The 16698-nt window shown below is 41.8% G+C and overlaps 2 pseudogenes; both read right to left on the bottom strand.

Annotated features, from left to right (window-relative positions):
• Positions 1 to 1417: 1417 nt before the first annotated feature.
• On the bottom strand, positions 1418 to 8583 carry LOC138385904 (cleavage and polyadenylation specificity factor subunit 7 pseudogene; annotated as a pseudogene).
• Positions 8584 to 9345: 762 nt separating this feature from the next.
• On the bottom strand, positions 9346 to 10316 carry LOC138387120 (glyceraldehyde-3-phosphate dehydrogenase pseudogene; annotated as a pseudogene).
• Between the last annotated feature and the right edge of the window lie 6382 nt (positions 10317 to 16698).

Here is a 16698-nt window from a genome sequence, read left to right as displayed (position 1 = left end):
GTCTCATGTTAGATGTCATATGTCCTACAGATGCATGCAGAAGTAGCGTCACCCCATGGGTACTGCAGGACCCTGCTGTTGCCTCCTCCTCCAGCAGCAACCACGTCACAATTTGGATGTTATGGGAGAAGCAATTCCATTTGCCTGTGTAGAAAATGGCCCCCAGAGTGCTGATCCTTAGAAGTCTGAGCTGAGTTCGTTCAAGTCAGGCTCCATTTCTTTCTCTCCTTATCAGAGGCAGGAAGTACCTCCAAGCAGAGCAAGAGGAGCTATTAATAGTCAAAAGGTGAAAAAACACCAAATTTGTGACTTTACCTGCCTACTGGTGCCAGGCTATCTCACAATAAGTAAAAGTAATGTACCGGGGGATGCAAGCCCATGCTTACATCAAACCTGAAAAAAGAAAAGCCTATGGAAGTAGGCCATACCCTGCCCAACTTGCCTCCTTCCCCACTCCTCCTGGTACTTCACAAGGGTCTTCATTGCTGAGGTCCCCATGTCCCCATCTCTCAATGGCAATACCTTCCTCTAAAACAAGGAAGCAGCCTTCTTGGGGGAAGGGCTCCATGTGTTAAGTGGGAAAGCCCCAGGGAAATGGAACAACTAAGAGCTGGTTATTGCAAGAGGCAACCAAGCACTAAGCAGCAGAGGGTGGTAATCGGCTCTGCCAGGCTTCCCAGCAGAAAGCAACCTCACAGGTCTTCTCTGCTTAGGAGGGGCAAGTCCACCGGGAAGGCTGGGCAGCAGAGAGGTGAAAGGATTCAGCCCTCTGGGAGGTCAGGGAAGTAAACCGTCAGTATATGTGAGGGAAAAGCAAGAACAGAAGTAGCTTTTCAAAAGGTAATTTCTGTTCTCATGGTCCCTCCTCAAAGGGCTGGGAAGCTAAAGGAGTTAAACAAAGAAGTGGTATGTTAGCAAGGGGTTTAGACCCTCTTGGCCCCATCAAATCTAGTGCTGAGGGCAGGGACCCTGGGCATATTTGGCACACCCAGTCACTCTCCTAGATCCCACATGGAAGATCCATTTTTGGGGGGAAGAAAGTCTTCCCATCAACCTCACCACTGAATTGCTCTTGGAGAATCAGAAACTCATACGTTTCCTTGGACAAAGCATCATTCTCTATGGAGACCAGGGGCCTGGCATGTTGTTTTCTTTTCTTCTTGTCTGCCACCCTTCCCAACGACATGAAGTCTTCAGGTTCTTTCTCCTGGCAAACAGGAGGTGTGGGACTGGGAAGGCTGCCAAGCAGTCTTCAATCCTCTAGGGCAGAGGGTATTCCCTGGGTGTCTGGAGGGAGTTAGGGGTTTGGAGGAAGGGGAAGGGGTGGAGCGGTCTCCGTCCTTTAGTCCTGATCAAGGTGAGGAGATGCAAGTCCTTTAAAAAAAAAAATTTTTTTGCTTCCAACCAGACTCCTTTCTCAGTGGTGCCGGTCCCGTTCTCTATCCCGGTGTCTCTCATGCCCCTAGTTCCTTTCTTGGAAATAATCATCATGCCGATCTTCATTATGAAGCAGATCCCGATGCCTCCTGCTGCTCTCCCGGGACAGGCTAGGTGACATCTCCCAGGACCGATGTCTTTTCTTGGAAGAGCTCCCGCTGGTACCCATGCTGTAGGACTTGGCTTCAATGCCATGAAGACAGTCTTTAAGAGAGGAGATGAGGACACGGCAACGCTCATCATTGGCGACCCGGGACTGTGTGATAACCGCAAGGGCTGTGAGCAGCGTCTCAATCGTGTCACCGTAATCCCCTGCACTGGCTCCAGATACAGCTTTGGAAATGGCACTGCTAGAAATTGCTCTGTTTCACTTCATGATCTCTTCAAATTCAGCTTCTCTCACCATAGAGGGTGGAGGGCCGAATCTCGGCTGCCATGACGGTTATAGGGTGAAGAGGCCTTCATGTAAGTATCTGGTGGAGGCCCCACTGTAGCATTTGGTGGGGGGAAGAAGGCTGGATTGAGGTGAAGGGCAGGTGGGATAGCTCCAGGGGGAGGTACGGCAAGATGAGGAGGTAATCGAGGAAGGGGGGGCATGAGATGCTGGTAGTGGATACCGGGAGGAGGAGGAGGAGGGACCCCAAAGCTTGAGGAGAGAGGTGGAGGCGGTGGAATTGGTGATGGGGGCAGACCCATCAGGGGAAGGGCTGAAGGAGGGAGATTGAGGTAGGGGAGCACACTGGGGGGCTTATCTACACGAGTGGATGAGGGTACAAGGTCCTCAGAGGGTGTGGCTCGTCCATCAGCAGAATCACTAGAATCTCGGGAGTGGGCCCGTGGAGGTATTCCCCCTCTTGGGACTCGGACGCACTCACGTTTCCGAGCCTGTGCCTCAAACTGTGACAGGTTCTGCCGGGTGGCCGGCCTCACATCTACTTTTTCTCCATTAAGAATTTTTCCTGGCAGGAGTTCCAACAATTTGTGGACAGAGTTTTCAGAGACTACCACCACCTCAGCATACCCTTTGGACTGGCCATGTGCTCGATTCTCTGCAAATTTCAACTCCACCACATCATAGTCTCCTATAGAGTGAGTAACCTGGGTCAGCTGCTGGTCTGTGGTCCACCAGGAAAAGCTGCCCACATAGACGGCAGCTCGCCTATTACGCAGGCCACTGTAGGTATACGGGATTGCAGGGGTCTTGTCGTTGGGCTTGGGAGATGGCTCCTGGCGAATAGGAGGAGGTGGCTCAGCGCTGCTGCTTCTGTCATCTGAAGGCTGTGAGGTGGCCGTCAACACATCATCATACAGGTCAATTTGATCTGTATTGTTGAACTCTGGGTCCTGGTTGAACTCTTCGTCAGCGTATATATCAATCAAGTCCACTCCTGACACGGCTCCGAAAGGAAGATCTCCAGCCGGGAGAATGGACAAAGTAAGAAAGATGCCACGGGAATATGGCGGTGGCGGCGAGTCCGGACTAGGCCCAAGGTGCGCGAACCACTCTCTGCCTCTGACATTTAAATTTCTTTATCATTAGTTTATAGATGCAAAGAATGTATTTTCCAGGATATTGCACACAGGCTTTCAATATATTTTTTTTAGACTTTTTTTTTTTTTTTTTGAGACAGGGTCTCCCTCTGTCGCCCAGGCTGGAGTGCAGTGGCCTGGTCACAGCTCAGTGCAACCTCAAACTCCTGGGCTCAAGTGATCCTCTTGCCTCAGCCTCCCGAATAGCTGGGACTGCAGGAGTGCACCACTTGCCCGGCTAATTTTTGTCAGACTCCTGAGGCCCATTTGGCTCTTTCACTTAATGGAAAATAAGCACTGTTTAACCTACTTGCCAAAGGCAGTCCTTATTGTCAGCCAGTCTCCAAATCCAAGTTACATTCTGACAGAAAATTCTTATTTTATAGTTTAATCCAAATAAACATGGCATTAGGCGTCTCTGTGCCTACGACCTTGCCAAGAGTCTATTGCTTAGATGAAAGGAGGCTCTCAGGGCAATGCTTTCTCAAACTGTCCCTTTTCTGGCACTCTGGAGATGTTTAGATCCCTGGGTGCACCCCTTGATCAGGTTAGGATGGGTGGGAGGCTCTGATGAGGTGGCAGAAGGGTGACTACATGGGGAGGTGGGAAAGAACTTGCAGAACAGAGACACTTTTGAGTGAAGGTTTGCTATAGGACAGAGTAACGCCTAGGGGGAGGACCTGGAGATTTGTCATCTAAAAGCTATCCATGGCTATGCAACCCCTGACAAAAAGTCTTCCCACATGCCAAGGGGTATCCATACTCCATTCAAACACCAATTCTTAAGTTCCCTCAAGTTCACAGTGTGTGCCAGAATGAGTGAACTAAAAAGTACAGCATCCAGGCAGACAATGATAATGCTGGGAAAAAGTACTCAAAACTTGGAAATAAAGAAAAAAGATGCCACTTCCATCAATGTCGTCTAGAAGACAATTGTCCAACAAGCCCATCCAAGGGTCATTTGACTCTAGGAAAAAGTTTTGACAAGTTATTATTGATTAGGCCCAGATATTTTAAAGATATGTGTAAAGTTAGAAATTATCTCCTAAGAAACTGATGAGGTGATTTTCTTTTCTATGATGGAAAAATGAGATAACCCAAATGCCACATTTTAATTGCCCTATAGGACGTTAACTAGGGTGACATCTAATTTAGCAATCTTAATTCATCATTCCATTTTGTTCACATTCATTGTAATAATCCTCATTTTTTTCAAATTCTCTTTTGAACCCACTTTTTGGGTTCCCTTATTAATGAGATGAATAAAACGTTGGCATGTGCTCACTCTTTGGGTAAGAATTATGTTTTTAACATTTAGAGAATTATATGTTGGCAGAGAAATATACACAAAGTGCACAGAAGGTGCAAGGACAGGGTATGAGATTCAGAAGAGAGACATGGAGAAGACCTGGCGGAGACGATGCCTGAGCTGAGTCTTGACGTATAAATAGGAGTTGGATCAGTGGCTGGAGGTGAGGGAGAAGGAGACTATTCCGGACAGAGGGAGCCTCACAGGGATGGAGGCACAGTGACATGGGTGCGGGATGTGACAGGAGATGAGGCTGAGAGGTGGGATGAGGCCAGAATGTGACCCACGCATGCATGCAGGAAGAGAGCTGGACCCTTATCCTGCATGAGAACTGGAGATCTTGAAGAATTGTTAGCAAGGAAGTAACATAATAAGATGAATTTGTGTTTTAGAAAGACTTATTTTGTGTGAGGAGTACATACACGGGTGGAAGTGAACCCAAAGCTAAAGACACATGCTACTGAGCCACAAGAAGGCAGTGGCAGTAGGAATGAGCAGCCACCGAGTGATGGAACAAATAGGGCAGGGCAGCTGCTAGGATGTAGGAGTGGGGAAAGAGAGGTAGGAGGTGAGAGAGGGCATAAGTCAGATTTGATCATTGATTATGAGGGAGTGGCAAGGAGAAAGAAGGGCTGACCTACATCAGCAACAATTCCTGCTTCAGGCATAGAGATTGCATCACTTCTGTTGGCATTGACTGATCAACACTAAGGTGCTCACACAGTGGTAATATTCTTTGGGGGTAGGGAGCTTGGGGGTGGGTAAACTCACAAGTAATGGACGCGGTGAGCATTGTAGGGTGGAAAGGGCACACCTCAAGTCATGGTTTGGATGTGGCAAAGTCATAACATGTAACCAAAATGTTTTTACCCCCATAATATCCTGAAATTAAAAAAAAAAGACTGTGGGGAGAGCTGGGCAGCAGCACATATTTTCAGCATGTGAAACAGGGAGACGTAGGGCAAGGAAAAAGATCCTCAAATTCCTCACTTTTTACAGGGTTCACACACATTGTAGAATAAACCTTTTATCTGCCTGAGTCACTCAAAATTCCACCCTTTCTTATAAAACATTTAGACACTAAATCTGATTCTGAATCCTCTGGGTACGTATAACAGCCTAACATACTTTTTTTCCAGAAGCTCAGTCACATCTGCCTTTTAACCTGGTGCTGGGTGGAATGCAAAGCACTGAGGAGATGCAGTAAGGATAGTTCTTCATTAAAAAAAAAAGCCAGCCTAAGTGAATCCTCTCAAACAGTTCGTGGTAAATATAGAAAATAAGTTTGGATGACAACTTATCTTTAACTAAAATTGGTTAAAATAAGTTTGACACGTTAGGCTATAATTGCAATTAAGAACCAATTGCTGGATCCCCCCCATGAGTAAAGTGTGTTTTTATTTTATTTTAAAATTTTATTTATTTATTTCTTTATTTACAGAGTTTTCCTCTGTTGCCTAGGCTAGGGTGCAGTGGTGTCATCTTAGTTCACTGCAGCCTCAAACTGTTGGGCTCAACGTATACTCCTGCCTCAGCCTCCCGAGTAGCTGGGACTACAGGCACATGCCGGCATGGCCAGCTAAACTTTAAAGATTTTTGTAGTGACAGGGGCTCAGTATGTTGCTCAGGCTGGTTTCAAACTCCTGGGCTCAAGCGATCCTCCTGCCTCGCCCTCCCAAAGTGCTAGGATTATAGGTATGAGCCACGATGCCCAGCCTAAAGTGTGTTTTAAATGTTTAGACAAATATGGTAAGACAGTTGGATATCACCTTACACAGGGGATGGTAGGGGGTGGAGAAATAGGCCAACAAAGGCCAGGTGTAGCTTCATAAACTTTGGCTTGGATCTGAGCTGTGCAGGTGTCACCTGTGGATTTACTTCCCAGGAGACATTTGGCAATGTCAGGAGACTCCTAGACATTACTGAACGAGCCAATTACATTATACTTTTAAAAAGATTCAAATTATATAGAAAATGATAAATTGAATAAAATCTTCTCCTTTCTGTTAATTACAAAGTGACCACACTGGGGAATTTTTAGGGTGAATGAATTATTCTGTAGGGTCTTGTGGTTGTGGACGCGTAACTCTAGCCATTTATCAAAACCTGCAAAACTATACAGCACAAAACATTAATGTACTGTATGCAAATTAAAGAGGGATGCCAGGATAGAATGATCAGTGTGACAAATAAACATAATTATATTACAAAGGTATGGCATAACATCACCAAAGGGAGTGGTGAAAAAACAAGCTGATTCAAATAACTTTGGAGAACTGTTTTGATTGGATGCTACAAGGAGAAGACAAAAAGAACTGTACATAAACACTACAGTTGGTAAATTTGTTGCCACAGAGTTAAAATTTCTGAAACTACTTTACATGTATACTAGAGTGAAGAAAGAAGTTAAATATATACATATGCGTGCATATAGAGAGAGAGAGAGAGACAGAGAGAGGCAGAGAGAGCATGTCAGATTTCTCCCCCTCAAAGAAGTTACAAATAAGCAAGGGGGGAGGATTCAATGAACCTTATGGTACTGGATTAGGGACAGAGACATGAGCTGACGTTTACACACACACAGACACAGAAATAAATGTTTATCAGTATACATGACAGAGTCTAGAAGCATTGACATCTCATTAAGCAAAAACACACCCAGCACCCAAATCTTGGTTTCTAAATATCATTCTTTAATAATGGGAACCAGAAATGCTGATTGTAGGGCTGGTCTAAGAATATAGAAGATGACCCTGGAGCATCTTATAGTGTCAGAAAGCAAGAAAGTTCTAAAAAAGAAAATAGATTATCAAATAGACACAGGAGAAAACCTGAAAGAACTCACAATGGCCAAAGATAGAACTTGAACAACAGAGCAACCAAATAGAACTTGAACAACAAAATAAATAATGATGTAATTCTAGGTTGACCTTATTTTTAGTTTTAAGACACTAAAGATGTTGCTCAATTGTCTTCTTATTTGCATTGTTTTTAGGGAAAAATTTGCTCTCAACTTTATCTTTGTTGCTCCATAAAGAATGTGTCTTTTTTCTTGGGCTACCCGTTTTAAGCAATTTGATTATGATGTGCTTTGGTGTTTTCTTCATGTTTCTTGTGCTTGGGGACTACTGAACTTCTTGGATCTGTGGGTTTATAGTTTTTATCAAGTTTGCAAAACTTTGGCCATTATTCCTTCGAACACTTTCTATCCCCCACTCCCTTCTCCCTTCGATACTCAAATTATGTATTAGGCTGCTTAAAGTTGTCACACACTGAGGTGCTCTTCACTTTTTTCCAGTCTTCTTTCACTGTTTCATTTTGCAAAGTTTCTATTGCTATGTTTTTAAGTTCACTAATCTTTTCTTTCTAGTCTAAGCTGTGCTTATTTCCATCCAGTGTAATTTTCATCTTAGATGTTGTATTATATATTAATGACAACTCCAATAGAAATCACAGCAGAATTTCTTTGTGTAACTTGAAAGGCTGATTTTATGATTCTTCTTAGAAAAGACCTGGTGTTTTTTCAGCACTGGTGTTTTCCCGGCAGCTTTGCCTTTGAATAAGAAGGAAGACTGGAGGTCTGTGTATGAGGGTGCGGAAGTGCTTTTGGGTGGCTGTGTATGTGTTTGTTTGTGTGTTAAAGAGCAGGTGATGGGGAGTGGGGAGACACGCTGAGGTACCAAAGGAAGGGGAACCATGCTCACTCTGGTGGTGGAACCCTAGTGTGTTTGCCTCTGCACTCCTGTGTATAGCTCCTTTTAGTTTTTACTTTTTTTTAAATTTCAAAATATTACGGGGGTACAAATTTTTTTGGTTACATGGATAGCTTTTGTAATGAGTCAGAGTTAAAAGTGTGCCTGTCACCCAGGTAGTGTTCATTATACCGCTTAGGTAGGTTTTCACCCATCTCTTCCTCCCCCGTCCCTCGTTTGATTTCCATTAAGTTTTATTTCCCTCTATGCACATGAGGGCTCATCAGTTAGTTCCAACTTAATAGAGAGTACTCCTTTTACTTCAAATTTTTTTCTCAATGTCTATCATGGCAGCTCACTCATCAAACCTCAGTAATTGCCCTGTTTCTCCTTCAAGCCCTGGGATTCCACTAGCAGCACCACTGTCATTAGCGAGCAGTTTCCAGACTTTAGCCTCAGTGCACATGCCACTGTTCTAGGTATTCCACTCTACACAGAGGGACTGAGCAACCTGGCTGTTCTGAGTGTACTTTCATTAATGCTCCCACATCCAATCCACAACCAGCCGTCTTGTTCTGTCTCCAGTCGTTCCTTTCTTTCCATGCCCATTGCCATCGCCCTGTTCAAGTCACCATACCTTACTGGGACTGCTGAAGTAGCCTTGTGTATGGCTCTTCTTTCTGCTCTGGTCCTCCTCCAACCCATTCCCTACAGAGCTACCAAATGAGATTTTAAATATAGATCATATTGTGTTATTCTTTTGCTTTACACTCTTTTATGATTTTTTATTATAAAAGGCCTTTTTTAATAAAATGGCCTCTATGAACCTATAATTAAAATGGCCCTATACAAACCAGCCCCTGTTTAATTCTCCAGTATCATTTGCTCTCAATCTCCTGCCAGCTCACTCTTCTTTATCTACACTACCCTTTCTGTCCTTGAACAGAGGGTCTTTAACTTACCTTCTTCTGTCTGGAACATCCTTTTCTCTCTGCTAGTACCTCTCATTCTTTAGGTCTCTGCTTAGTTGTCATGTGTTGAGAAGGATTCCCCTATACTAACTACCCTATACAAAATGACACAATCAATCCCTGTGATATCCTGTTCATTTTCTTCATAGCACTAATTACAATCTATAATCATATTCTTAAAAAAATATTTATTCCTTTAGTTATGATTTTGGCGGTATAGAAGACTTCATTGATGGTGTATCACAAGATGGGGCTCCCAAGGCCCCTCCCATTCTTCAGGCATGGAAACCATATGGAGGGGAGATTCTCAGTGTGGTGGGGGGCTGAGTTGGGCAGGGACTCTCTAGCAGCTGAGGGCCACTCTCTTTCTCTTGTGCTCTCATTGAGGCTGGTGGTCCAGAGGCTCTTACTCCTTGGAGGCCATGTGGACCATTATTTGCTATAGCCAAATTCATGGGCATACCAGAGAATGAGCTTCACAAAGTGGTTGTTGATGGCAATGCCTTGAAGGTGGAAGAGTGGGTGTTGCTGTTAAAGTCAGAGGAGACAACCTGGTGCTCTGTGTAGCCCAGTATGCTCTTGAGCCCTCTAATGTCTGCTTCACCACCTTCTTGATGTAATCATATTTGACAGGTCTTTCTGGATGGCAGGTCAGGTCCACAACTGACAGGTTGGCAGTGGTGGCACAGAAGGCCATGCCAGTGAGCTTCCCATTCAGCTCGGGGACGACCTTGCCCATAGCCTTGGCAGTGCCAGTAGATGCAAGGATGATGTTCTGGAGAGCCCCGTGTCACGCTACAGTCTCCCAGAGGGCCTGCCCACAGTGCTCTGGATGGCAGTGATGGTATGGTCTATGGTCACGGGTCCTCCCATGATGCGAAAGTTGTCATGGATGACCTTGGCCCCGGGGGGCTGAGCGGCTGGTGGTGCAGGAGGCATTGCTGAAGATGGTGAGGTTGTTTCCATACTTCTCATGGGTCACACCCATCACAAACATGGGGCATCAGCAGAGGGGGCAGAGATCATGACCCTTTTGGCTCCCCTTCTAGGGAGCCCCAGCCTTCTCCAAGGTAGTGAAGACACCTGTGGACTCTACAACATAATCAGCACCAACATCCCCCCACCCCCCATTTGATTTTGGTAGGATCTCGCTTACAGAAAATGTATAGGGGATGTCCATTGATGATAAGCTTTCCATTCGCAGCCTTGACTGCACTATGGAACTTGCTATGGGTGGAATCATACTGGAACATTGTAGACCATACAATTGAGGTCAATGATGACAACAATATCCACCTTGCTGGAGTTAAAAGCAGTGCTGGTGACCAGGTGCCCAATATGGCCAAATCTGTTTACTCTGGCCTTCACTTGCACCATTGTGTCTCAGGGACATTGCTGGTGCTGCATAAGAATATGTGGCTGTCTGTTGAACAGGAAGAGCACAGTAGTCATGATTTTGTTTTATTTACATAAATTTAAGTTTCATGAAGGTGAGGACTTTGTCTGTTTTATGCTTGTATTGCCAGTGGTCCTCATCATCCCTCTGCTTTTGTTCTTTCCCCGTGCTCAAGTGATCCTCCCCCCTTAGGCTCCCAAAGTACTGGGATTGTAGGCATGAGCCACTGTGTCTGGCCTCCTATTTGTTATACATTGTTATCATTAGTCCACACAAAGCCCTTGCCTTGTATTATTTTCTTTTTCAGCCCTAGTCCTTACTGCAGCTGCCCTCCCTACTGGCATCCACTCTAAGGACATGCTGGATATATGTCTTTAATATATCTTACATTTACCTTTGTAAAATGCCTAATGTGGGTTTTCTTTTAGTGTATGTATTCTCTGTTTACTCTTTCTTATTTTTTTCACACACTACACTTTATGATCTACTCACATTATTGTATTAATATGTACATAATGTGCTGCTTCTTACTGTGGTGTAGTGTTCCAAGTATACATCTATCACATTAAATTTATCCATCCTGCTTCTCATGGAGATTTAAGTTGTCTCCAACACCCTCCTCCCACAAATAATGTCACAACAAGAATTCTTGTTAATGTCCTTTTATGGATTGGCATGACACTATCTCTGGGATACATAAGCATGGGATGTTGTGGTCACTGGGCAATGTATTTTTACTTCACTAAGTACTGACTGATTGCATTCCAGATAGGCCTTAACAGCTTAAATTCCCACCAGTATAAGAGTACACTATTGAGACTTGTGTCTTGTTTGGGTACTTACTGGCAGTAAAGCCCAAGCAAGTTTCTTAATATGTCTTATTGAGTTTTCTCCATACATAGAATGGAGATAAAATACCTACCTTATAATGTTGAAGTAAGGAGTAAAGATAATATAACATGTAAATCACTTAGCACCAATCACTCACTGCATGCTAGCAAGCATTATTATTATATTTCTCTTATTAGATTGTATACTTTTTAACGGTATGCATAAGGCTTCAACTGCTTTTGCCACTCTCCCTTCTCCCATCCCTAATTGTCAGGAGAGTATCCTTAGCCACCGACAATATGAGTCTAGCAGGGGAGGCAGCTAAACTTGATTTGACAAATAGAGTAGCAAGAGTCTTGATTCTAGAACACATCTTAAAACATTTTGGTAAAAACAAATCACATTTAAGTAGTTTATTTTATTAGACTCTGTGCAGCAAAGGATTTCTTTTATTAGATTCTGTGCAGTAAAGGATTAACTTAGCAGGCCAGAGTTAAAACCCTGCATATTTTAAAGAAAGGTCGGGCTGTTGACCAGTTCCTGGAAGATAACCTCTAAGTTCTTTAAAATATCCTGCCTGATAAGTATGTCTTAGTTTACCTGTGGCCTTATGCTAACAATGTGATTTATGTTGGGGGCATTGGGCCACATAGCACCAGTTTGCTCTTTGGAGGGCCTAAAGTTAAGCTACATGACTGCTCCATGCCTACATGACTGACCCCCAATAAAAACCCTGGACACTAAGTCTCAGGTGAGTTTCCTTGTTGACAGTACTTGTCTGTATTGTTGCACATCATTGCTGGGAGAATTAAGTGCTGTCCATAGATTCCCTTCAGAGTGGACAACTGGAAGCTTGTGCATGGTCTACCTCCTGGACTCTGCCCTATGTGACTTTTACTATTGCTGATTTTAATTTGTATGCTTTCATTGTAATAAGCCATAACTATGATAGCTTTTCTGAGTTCTTCTAGAAAATCATTAAACCTGAGGGTTGTCTTGGGGACTCCTGACTGTAGACTCAGAATCATTACATATCTGATTTTAGCATAATACAACATTAAATGTTCCCCAATCTGGCCAGGACATGGTCACTTGAGGCTAGGAGCTTGAGACCATCCTGGGAAACATATTGAGACCCTGTATCTATAAAAATAAAAAATTTAGCCAGGCATGGTGGCATGCATCAGTAATCCCCACTACTTGGGAGGCTGAGGCAGGAGGACAGCTTGAGCCCAGGAGTTCGAGACTGCAGTGAGCTATGATGGTGCCACTGTACTCTGGTCTGGGCCACAGAGTGAGACTCTGTTTCAAAACAAAAGATAAAAAAATTTTACCCCCATCTTAAAATCTATCTATTAGACTACATGATTATTTAAATGAATAAAACTCAACAAAAGTATGAAATAGAAATGAGCAAACTTCTTGAATTCTTCCTCTCAGGAAAAAGAACTGTATTAGCACATATTTCTCTAAAATGACAATATCAATCATCAAGATATAATGGCATCATTATCTTGTAATAATTTTTAAAATTGCTTTAGTAGAATCATACCTTCTTCTACAGTTAAAAACATATACTGCTAATGTTATAGCAAATTTTAGTGGGTGTTGGGATAAAGAAAAATAAACTTCAAAAATCTCCATTGTTCCCTCTATAACAACTCCATTGTGAGTCTATTTAAGAAAACAGTGTATAAAATTTTCTATTTTATAGACCTCAGGATCAGAAAATAATACCCTAGCTCATAAGTGATGTAAACATGATAATCAAACAGCATGATATAATGCATATATTTTCCTTTGTGTTTTGACAACTATTTGTTGGAATAAGACATTCATTGAGGAAAGTAGACAAATTGTAAGCATATACCTGATTAATTTTCACCAAATGTATAGTCTGTGTAAGTAGGACCCAGATCCAGAAACAGCATCATCAGCCCTCGGGAGATGTTTAGGGTAGTGATTACGTTGACATCTAACACCAGAAATTAATTTTTCCTAATTTTGATTGTCTTGTAAGAGGAATCACATTGTCTATATTCTTTTATGTGTCTCTTCTCTTGCTCAACATTTTCTTTGTGAGATTTATCCATGTTGTCACAAATAGTTATAGTTCATTTATTTTCATTGCTGTTTGGTATTCTATTGCATACACATATCATGATTTATAAGAAAACACATATATTTTATTTCTAAAACCATATATTGGCTGCATTACACTGTACAAATTTCTTTATAAAGAAGGGCTTCTCAACCTTGGAACTACTGACATTTTGGAGCAGATAATTCTTTGCTCTGGGGAACTATTCTGTGCATTGAAGGTGTTTAGCAGCACCCTGCCCTGTTAACACTCCTCCCTGCCCCCCACCATGCTCACTCCCCCTCGCAGGTCATGATAATAAAAAAAAGTTCAGATATTGTCAAGTGCCTCCTGGGAAACAAAATTACCCCTGGTTGAGAACCACTAGTTTGAAGAATGGGACAATATTAGAACTTTGAGATTTGTACATGTGCCACTGGAGAGAACCTCATCTTAATAAAAAGGTTTCCTCTTGCTCTTGTTTTTGCTTAAATTTAAGCATGTGACCATATGCAGACCACTTACACATAGGTAGTGAAACAAATAGCAAAAGTCAAGACTATTTCAACAAAGGAGGAAATGTAATAGCACATTAAAAGAGGAAACAAAGTCAAAGACTTCTGCAAAGTGTGCATGTGCGTGTGGGCGTGTGTGAGAGAGTGAAAGAGAGAGAGAGAGTTTCACATGCTATTCAACTCTTCTCATAGTTACTAGGTGGGGACAGAGAATATCCAGGAAGAAATAAAAAATAATAGCAAACACACTGTGGGCATACTCTGCTAAGAGCTTTACATTATCTCACTTAACCATGATAATAGCCTTATAAGATAGATACTTTCTCCATTTTATAGATGAGAAACTGATATTTAGAATGATTAGAAAACTCAAACATTAGATAGGGAATTGTAGAAAACTCACTGAAGCAGAGAAAATTTCCTTGGTTTCTAGCTCTGAATAATTCTATCAAGATGAAAATTAGAAACTGATAAATAGGACTACAGAAATATACTTGATAAAGTCTTGAGATCAATAAAGACTTTCTACCACTGCAAATAGAGAGAACGAGAGTTCAATTGAAATATAAACTCAGATACAAGGAGGTGATGAGGTGTGTGAATACAGAAGAGGATCCACAGACAGTGATGAATAAGGTTGATGTAGAGAGAGAATCCTAACAGGACCAGCACTTGGAAATAGCTGAGTAAGACGTCAGTGCCATTTAGGGACTGGAAATCAACTTCAGAACCACTTTATGTTGCTTATGATTGCAGCATATATTTGCATACATAAAATCACTGGTATTGACTTTATAAAAGTAGTAAATAATAACTATGTAAATATAATTATATGATATGCTTTATGTAATTAATCTTCACAACAATCTTAAAAAGCTAGGTGTTAATATCTCAAATATATAAATGAGAAGAGTGAAGATTAGGGAGGTAAAGCAACTTTCCCAAGGTGATACAACCCTGTATCTCTCTCACACACACACACAAACACACACACCGGTGTACATACCTTGTATAATCATCTACATTTGGGTGTGGCAAGACCAGTGAATCTGATGGGATATCACTTCGTGATTAGGTCTCTAATCAGTTAACTTTGACTTAATCAAAATGGAGATTATCCTGGATGGGCCTGATTTAATCTTGGGAGCCCTTTAATAAAAGGTGAAATGTCAGACAGACATTTGAAGTAGCAAACTTCCATGTCGCGGAGAGAACTGTGTGGCCTGTAGGAAGTGAAAGCAGTGGCTGACAGGTAGCAAGAATATGGGGACCTGAGTCATAGGACCACAAGGAAGTGAATTCTGGCAGTAACTTGAGGGAGCTTTGAAGTGGATCTTTACTTAGTCAAGTCTCCAGATGAGCATGCAGTCAGCAGACACCTGAATTTCAGTCTCATGAGACCCTCAGTGGAGAATGCAAGTAAAATTGCGTGAGACTCTTGACCTACCAACACTGAGGTGATACATTTGTGTGATTTAAACCACTAAACTTGTGGTAATTTTCCATGTAATAATAGGAAACACAAAATATATAATTTGTTATGTTTTTCAACATCTTTTATAAGCTGGAAAATTATTTTCTTTTTCTGATTATAAAGGTACATTATTAGATATTCATAGCAAAATCAGACATTTCAGAAATCTATATGAAAAATATTCTTAGTTCTAGAACCACTGTAGATAGAAACACTTTCATTCTTTTCTATTCATGTTTTTAAAAAGATCAAAATAGATTATTGTTTTATAGTAAACAATACTATATGCTTCAGTAGTAAATGCTTTCAAATTCAATAAATATAAAAAGGCAACGCTTTCCAAACCGTGTTCTACACATTCTGCAAGATATTAATCAATGTTTCAAGAATAAAAACTGTTCTGTTCAAGTAGGTTTGGGAAATAATATTTATTATATTCTTCTTTTCTTGGAAAATTATACAAAAACTTGAGGAAATCTGGCAACAAATAAAACATTTTAATTTTATTATTTAACATGAAGTTATTTCCCACCAGGGGACTCTACCATTTTTCATTAATAACATGAATTCAAACGATGGATAGATTTAAACTACCCCTGGATGAACAAGGTAACACGTATCTTCAGAGAGTGCCATTACTTTCCTAGAGCCTGGGATGTTGAATTAAATTCTGTGGAATCCTTTGTCTTTGACTTCAATTACTGTATAATTACTTAGAAGGTAAGGGTAAAGGTCTATTTAATTCCTATGGTATGGTTGTCAACATAATGCAATAAACAACCTCTTAAAAATTACTTTTATGATTCTAAATCAAGGGACCAGACCTCATAGTACAATCATCAAATATTTAGTGTTATATTTTTTGCACTGCATTTTACTTGGAATTTACACAAACTGGCATGTGTTTGGAGGCTAATCAGAGAAGAGGACAGGCTCACCTTGGCATTTTAAACAGGTGGAATTAGACATTTTTGTAAAGTCAGGAAAGGTAGAACCAGAATCAAAGCATGGCTGAAATAGTCTTTGGCTCAATAAAAGGATATACTGTAATTCCAAAAAATGACAGCTACCCTTAAGTGCGGGCCAAACCAATGTATGCCTTCCAAGTACTGATTTATGACTTTACCTGTAACCTGTCTCCCTGAAAAGTATAAAAACAAACTATAACCCAGCCACAGCGAGTCCACTTGCTCAAGCCTTCTTGGGCGTTGCTCCGGGTCATGGTCCTCAAATTTGGCTCAAAGTAAATTTCTGTAACATTATTTTACAGAGTTTGGCCTTTTTTCCGTTAACAAGGGTAGGGGACAACCTCCTTGAGATATTGTTGGGGGAATTTCCTGCTCTCAATGCAAGGCTTGTGGCTTCTAGAATCCTATCAGTTGCTCTCCTGCTGTGGACTACAGTGTCCTCAACCACAGCCAAGTAGCAGTAAAGTCTCTGCAATAGCAGGCAGTCTAGGCAGA

The sequence above is a fragment of the Eulemur rufifrons genome, chromosome 7, assembly GCF_041146395.1.
Source record: "Eulemur rufifrons isolate Redbay chromosome 7, OSU_ERuf_1, whole genome shotgun sequence".
Taxonomy (NCBI): Eukaryota; Metazoa; Chordata; class Mammalia; order Primates; family Lemuridae; genus Eulemur; species Eulemur rufifrons.
The sequence above is the reverse complement of the archived record's forward strand: the minus strand, read 5'-3'. Positions and strand labels throughout refer to the sequence as shown.